Source organism: Sinocyclocheilus grahami, unplaced genomic scaffold (genome assembly GCF_001515645.1).
Source record: "Sinocyclocheilus grahami isolate Dianchi unplaced genomic scaffold, SAMN03320097.WGS_v1.1 scaffold104.1, whole genome shotgun sequence".
NCBI lineage: Eukaryota > Metazoa > Chordata > Actinopteri > Cypriniformes > Cyprinidae > Sinocyclocheilus > Sinocyclocheilus grahami.
In genome coordinates, this window is record NW_015505283.1 from 1,142,209 (window position 1) to 1,148,994 (window position 6,786).

The following is a 6,786-nucleotide window of genomic DNA, read 5'->3' on the forward strand; positions in this document are numbered from 1 at the left end:
TCTGAAATAGCAGCACACATACTGATATTTCCTCCCTGTTGGCCTGGCAACTCAACAGTAGCTCTGTGGCCAATGACATTTCGATGCCAGCCTCGTCCACATATATGAAGTTGTGAGCTGGTTCACTTGACTCCAATTCCATTATACGCTGTATCCCAAAACACACAAAAATAGTTTCATGAATTACATCCATTTTCATTTTGGACAACATACAGTTACGTCAAATTTATACATATTCCATGTATTTATTTTTCTTCTACAGCCATAGGAAATGTGTACAGGTAACTATAAAAAGTTGCTGTGTGTACATAGATATTTGACCTGTACATACTGGTACCGTAGCTCCATCACTCTGTCATCATTCCTTTCGAATGGTACAGCTGTTTCACACTCATGTGGTGTCTTTTCAGCACCCTGTCGATAGTTGAGATGCTAACAGATTGGATGTTTTCAAAAACATTGTTGTCTTCAATAATGGCACTCTGTATCTCCCTTAGTCTAATGGCATTGTTTGCTCTGACCATGGTGCAAATAGCCTCCTCCTGTTGAGCAACTCAACAGTAGCTCTGTGGCCAATGACATTTCGATGCCAGCCTCGTCCACATATATGAAGTTGTGAGCTGGTTCACTTGACTCCAATTCCATTATACGCTGTATCCCAAAACACACAAAAATAGTTTCATGAATTACATCCATTTTCATTTTGGACAACATACAGTTACGTCAAATTTATACATATTCCATGTATTTATTTTTCTTCTACAGCCATAGGAAATGTGTACAGGTAACTATAAAAAGTTGCTGTGTGTACATAGATATTTGACCTGTACATACTGGTACCGTAGCTCCATCACTCTGTCATCATTCCTTTCGAATGGTACAGCTGTTTCATACTCATGTGGTGTCTTTTCAGCACCCTGTCGATAGTTGAGATGCTAACAGATTGGATGTTTTCAAAGACATTGTTGTCTTCAATAATGGCACTCTGTATCTCCCTTAGTCTAATGGCATTGTTTGCTCTGACCATGGTGCAAATAGCCTCCTCCTGTTGAGGTGTGAAAAGGGGTCCTCTGCCACCCCTGTGAGGTAATCTTGCAGCTCTCTGGGGGGAAAAATGCAGAAAATACATGATTTTGCACGTAAAACAGAAAAAGGTGTATACAGTATAACAGTACATTGCACATTGGTTGACATGCCTGTTCTCTCTACGAAATGTTTGAATTATTGAGGATACGGTCGATCTCCCAATATTTGGCTGCACCCTTCGACTCGCCTCAGCCATTTTAAGGCCATGATTGACAACACGGTCCACAATAGTGGCCCTTATTTCATCTGATATGTGCCGCTGTCCTTGGCCTCTTCTGCCTCTTCCTCTGTTTTGCCTCTGTACCCTTCCACCATGCATCCTTACTCCTCTTCTTCCTCTCGGCTGTTGACCCTGATCGTTTCCTGGATGTTCATCCATTGTTGGAATTTGTAACTCTTGTGTTGTCCTCTGTCTATATATGCTTTCCAATTGAAGGTTCATGAGATGCACCTTTGAGCTATTTCTGAGAACTGGTTTGTCATTGGTTGATCTAAAATCTCTTCATTAGTGAAAGTCAAGATTCACCTGCACAATTCATGGCAAATTTACAAAAAGACTAATAGAAATGTGTAAAAAATATGCTTGACAGTTTATGACAACTAGATCAACCATTTTGCATTTAATTGTTGATGAACTAATGACTAGATGTTTTGAGGGGAAAGGCTATTGCACAGAGATCTAAATAATGCATTTTGAGCAACATGACATTAGCAACTGATAATGTAGGAAACCGCAAATGTACATAATCAATTGCATGAACGTACCAAAGCAATCACAACTTGTTCAAAAGAATGATATACTGCTATTATGATGTGCACAAATGACTAGATGATGTGGAGGTTGACCAAGTAGTTTTGAGTATTTCATTTCTGATCTGAGAAAATACACCAAAGCGACTGAGAAAAACTGTAAAGAATGTCTTAGATTCATTTAAAATTAATATACAGTATAATTGTTCGCTGTCTGTTAAGCAAGGAAGTTTTAAAACTACTTTAAAACTTGTTTATTAAAACATATGTATATTTTTAAGCGTCAGAAAACTCATTCAAGTATTTGTATGGAAAGTAGTCAAAATTCAAATGCTACAATATACTTATCTTGTCTAAAATTTGCCATGTTTCTTAAAAATGAGCTATTTAGTGGGTTATTTTTGGAATCTTATTTTCTAATTGATTCCCATATCTCTACTTGCATCTGCACTGTAGACATCATTGGATTGTCAACATGACAACCTCCAATAATTTGCAATACACAATTTTTGTACATTTTGGAAAAATATTTTGCAATTATAGTGATGCTTATGTTAAAACGCCACAAAAAAGAAAGATAATGCTATGAAATCACAATTTTTTGTAAGAAAAGCAAAAGCATATAAGACTCATACTTTTTTTCTAGCTAAAATTGGTATGTTGCATTTTTAAGTCTCTAGTATTAATGAGACCTGCCCCCAAAAGATTTGTATTTATTGTTAGATTTTGTATAGCAATATTTAACTGCTAAACTGTACATTTGTTTGTATTGAAAGCCCTTTACATACCTAGATATTAAGCAAGCTACCATTCCGTTTTCTGGAATAAAAATGTCAAGCTTATTCAATAATTTTATGCATTCTGAATATATACCACCAGATGGCAATAAAACATTAAGAAACAGTTGAAAGAGATGGCGTGACAATCCTGTTGTACAAAATGCGAACTTGTCTGTTTCCCAGACAGATTACAGTTCATTTAAGTGTGTACTTAAAATAGAGAACATTCTGCTCTCAGTATAAGGTCACAACCTTCTGTTTTGTTTTGTTTTTTGCTTCAAGTGTTTAATCATATAAACATTTTCCAGTCCTACACTGTATTTATTCTTAGAAGAGTTTTTCCTATACACGACACATACGTGCTCACAATCTTATTTTACGTGAGAGGAGCTCTTCATAATCCTCCCACACTTCTCGTGAATCGAATAAAACTCGGCACAGTCCATCACTCTTTTGTCATTTACCTCGAAAAAAGGTTTGTGGGTATACTGGTGACTCCCTTAACGGGACTCAAACATGGTTTTGTGGAGGAAAGTGCACCTGTCTCACCCTTCATAATGCTATACAGGCCCCATTCTGACGTTCACATGGGACACCGAAACAAATGATAAACCGCTGCACGGTGCCCGCCAAGGCAGTGACTGAACAAGGTCATATAGGAGATGGTGACTATTACACAGTTATTTGTGCCTTTGCTCCAGGCAGATCCCAGAGATCATGTATTTGGATACTGCTGCAGTATCGTCATAGTTCGGGACTATTTCGTATGCAAATAAGCAAACTTTGGGTAAAATTAATGAATAGGAGAGAAGCATTATTATATATGATGGACTCGTATTTGGCCAGAAGTGAAGATAAAAAGATAAAACACCTCAATGATTGATTTGTTTCTTATAAACATGCAACTTTTCACTTTATAAGGTGTTAATTGATGGTCTGACTCTGGAGTTGTGTGGATTACTTGTGGATTATTGTGATGTTTTTATCAGGTGTTTAAACTCTCATTCTGACGGCACCCATTCACTGCTGAGGATCCGTTGGTGAGCAAGTGATGTAATGCTAAATTTGTTCAAATCTGTTCTGATGAAGAAACAAACTCATCTACATCTCAGATGGCCTGATGGTGAGTATATTTTCAGAAATTTTGTTTTTTTTGGATGATCTATTCCATTACAGGGAATATTTTTCCATATTTTTGTTCACCTAAAAATAATTGTTTTTACTCCATTTTTTAATGATGTTTCATGCCTGTATGACTTTCTTCTGCAGAACACAAAAGAAGATTTTGAAGAATTCTTTTGCCTATTTTTTGGGGGTCTAAAACACCATTGGCCCCCAGTGACGTTCACTGTATACTATTGACATTTTCTAAAATATACTTTATTATTTAAATATACTTTCCATTATTGTTTTGGACCCCATTGACATTGTAAAGACAAAACAAAAAGTTGAAACATTTTTCAAAAATATCTTCTGCAGAACACAAAAGAAGATAATTTGAAGAATGTTTCAACATTTTTGTCTACAATGCATGTCAATGGGGTCCAGAACAACAAAGGATCCCACTGACTTTCACTGTATATTGACATTTTCTAAAATATATTTTCGTATTAAAGGGGTCATATGATGCTTTTTTAAAGCTCATTATTTGGTGTAACAGAATATGTTGACATGCTTTAATGTTCAAAAAACACATTATTTTTTAAAATACTGTACATTATTGTAGGTCCTCTATGCCCCGCCTCTCTCAAACGCTTCGTTTTCTACAAAGTCCCTCCTTCCGACAAGCGCAGTCTGCTCTGATTGGCCAGCTGACCCAGTGCATTGTGATTGGCCGAACACTCGTCGGAAATGTAAAGCCCCTTTCCATAATCGCAAGCTTCATTTTTCAAAATAAATGCAAAGACAGAGCCCGAAAGAGGGGAACAGAGTCAATGACAGACACAGTGATGAAGCTGATATGTGTTTGCAGTACACAAGCCACGGTTAAGACAGCTGACTCCACTGTGATGTGACCCCCTCTCTCTCTCTCTCTCTCTCTCTCTCTCACACACACACACACACACACACGCACACAATTACCTCCTCTCCTAGGTTCACGAAACAGTGGTCCATAAAATGCATTGCTGTTCTGTTGTAAGTAATCTTAAAGATTCCTAAATGCATCTACTTCCAGAAGGCCAAATAAAGTGCTTATGCTTTCGCACTGAAACACACAGCGTCTCCCTGACATAGCTGCTTCAACACTAACTGCGGTTACTGAAACCACGCCTTCTTTCTTTGCGTGCACATTTGGGCTGCATTATGCTAATATTTCCACATAGTGAGGTAGATATGTGGGGGCGTGTTAGAACGAGCCGTTTTAGGGGGGCGTGGCAGAGTCTTAACTTTGATAAAGAATATCTCTTTGGTTTTGAGACTTTAGTCTTTGCAACTTCAGGGATCTTATCTATGCACAATCAGCTTGTAACACTCCAAAGAGAAAGGAAAACTTGAAATCGCATCATATGACCCCTTTAACAGTTTTTGGTTGAACTATCTATTTATTTATTCAGTGAGCTAGTTGAGTTGATAGAAAGAAGATCTGCTATTTTGTGTCAAGTAACTTTAACTAACCAGTTTTAACAGCAGGTGAATTCCCAGCAGGATACTTTCCCATATTTAAGGTTTAAGCACAGTAAATGCATCTATATGATTGTCAAAACAGGTGCATCTTTGCTGCAAATTACTCTCTGGCATAATTTATTTGACTTTTCTTTATAGCTGACCATCTTATTGCTTGATCTACATCTCTGGAGTTGGAATCCCCTGCTGTGAATATGTAATAGGTAGACTGATTGTGATAGAAAGAAAAAAAAGGTGCACTGTTCGCTTCTGTGTGAAATTAAATTGGTATGAAAAACGTGAATGGATCAGCATGTGGCTATCTCCGCCTGCCATCCCTGCTGGCTGTGGGACATGGCTGGACCTTGGGCAGCCGAGGTCCAACTTGGCTCTGTTGCTTCCATTCATGGCTCAATAGGAAGTCCTTCCTTTTGTGGAGCCTAAACAGATGAAGACAAATCCATCCAACCTGTGGGACTGCGTAGATAAGATGCTCTATAGCTTGTTGGCCTCATAATGGCTATTGTTATAGAACTGGAAACCTACAACACGTAAGTCTGCTTGGTTTAGCGGCTTGAATATCCATGGAAAAGGAAATGTTGTTTTATAAAACAAATCTTATGTTGTAAACATCAGTAGTGGTTGTCATCTAGGGACTCGGTAAACTTCCAAAGAGACCAAAATATTTAACTATTTATATTATATTATATTATTAAAATATTAATATATATTCATATTAATATACATATATTCATATATATAATTTAAAGTTACATTAAAACAATCTTAAACTGAAATAATATGATAAAATGCCTACAATTTACTGACATTTTTATCAATCTCAAGTATGTTACATACATATGTTGCACACACACACACACACACACACACACACACACACACACACACACACACACACACACACACACACACACACACACACACACACCCTCACACACTCACCCACATGTCTGGTCAGCTATCCTTGTGGGGACTCTCCATAGGTGTAACGGTTTGTCTACTGTACAGATCATATATTCTATTGCCCTACACCAACCCTACACCTAAACCTACCCCTTACAGGAAACTTTGTGCATTTTTAGATTTTCAAAAAACTTCATTCTGTGTGATTTATTAGCTTGTTTACCTGTGGGGACCTCAATTTAGGTCCCCACCATGACACGAGTCCCCATGAGTCTGTGTGTATTCAGGCTTAAGTCCCCACCAGAATAGAAAAACAGGTACACACACACACACACACACACGTACGTATACAAACAAACAGAAATTCAGATGCAGCAATGTAAAATGGGGGCTTTGGGGTCAAAAAGGCTGAGAACTAAACGTGCTTTACAGAATGTATGCCCTTTTTCCTCATTTTATCAACCAATATAAATCACATCATTCATTTCATTCAGTTATGGAAGCTGCTTGTCTTTAGTAGCCGGGCTAAAGAGATTACGATGAATCATAATGTATAGCCTGAGAACGCCAGGATGAGTAGAGCGCATCTTCTCGAAAGCGCCGCATGGGGGCGTCGTTCGCACACTTTGAAGCACACTACGCG